The sequence below is a fragment of the Primulina huaijiensis genome, unplaced genomic scaffold, assembly GCF_012295235.1.
Source record: "Primulina huaijiensis isolate GDHJ02 unplaced genomic scaffold, ASM1229523v2 scaffold657, whole genome shotgun sequence".
Taxonomy (NCBI): domain Eukaryota; kingdom Viridiplantae; phylum Streptophyta; class Magnoliopsida; order Lamiales; family Gesneriaceae; genus Primulina; species Primulina huaijiensis.
The window spans coordinates 1-446 of NW_027360960.1; the positions used below are offsets into that span (position 1 = coordinate 1).

At 57.2% G+C, this 446-nt stretch overlaps 1 non-coding gene across 1 annotated transcript; it reads right to left on the reverse strand.

Annotated features, from left to right (window-relative positions):
- Positions 1-109: 109 nt before the first annotated feature.
- Positions 110-265, reverse strand: LOC140970533 (5.8S ribosomal RNA). Its single transcript, XR_012174146.1, has one exon. It is a non-coding gene; the product is annotated as a 5.8S ribosomal RNA (ribosomal RNA).
- Positions 266-446: the final 181 nt, after the last annotated feature.

Below are 446 nucleotides of genomic sequence, written 5' to 3' on the forward strand. Positions count from 1 at the left end.
TACACGCCAGGATAACGGGAGGCCAATATCCCACCCTCCTCCGTATGCATCGTCCCCCGACGCCTTTGAGTGGGGAAGGAGACGACGTGGGATGCGTTGACGAGGTGCGTGACGCCCAAACAGACGTGCCCTCAGCCTGAAGGCATCTGGCGCAACTTGCGTTCAAAGACTCGATGGTTCACGAGATTCTGCAATTCACACCAAGTATCGCATTTCGCTACGTTCTTCATCGATGCGAGAGCCGAGATATCCGTTGCCGAGAGTCGTTAGATCTACTCAATATGCGCGCCTCATCACGTCCTCGGTACGACGAACAGCACCAGGATGGCGAGGTGCTCGGTATGCTTTTCCTTGGCGCTTTTCGCGCCCGGAGGTTAGCACGCCCAAGAGACTTGCGCCCTTTAGGTTCCTGGTCGCGGCGTGGGGCACAAAAGCATCCAACGTCG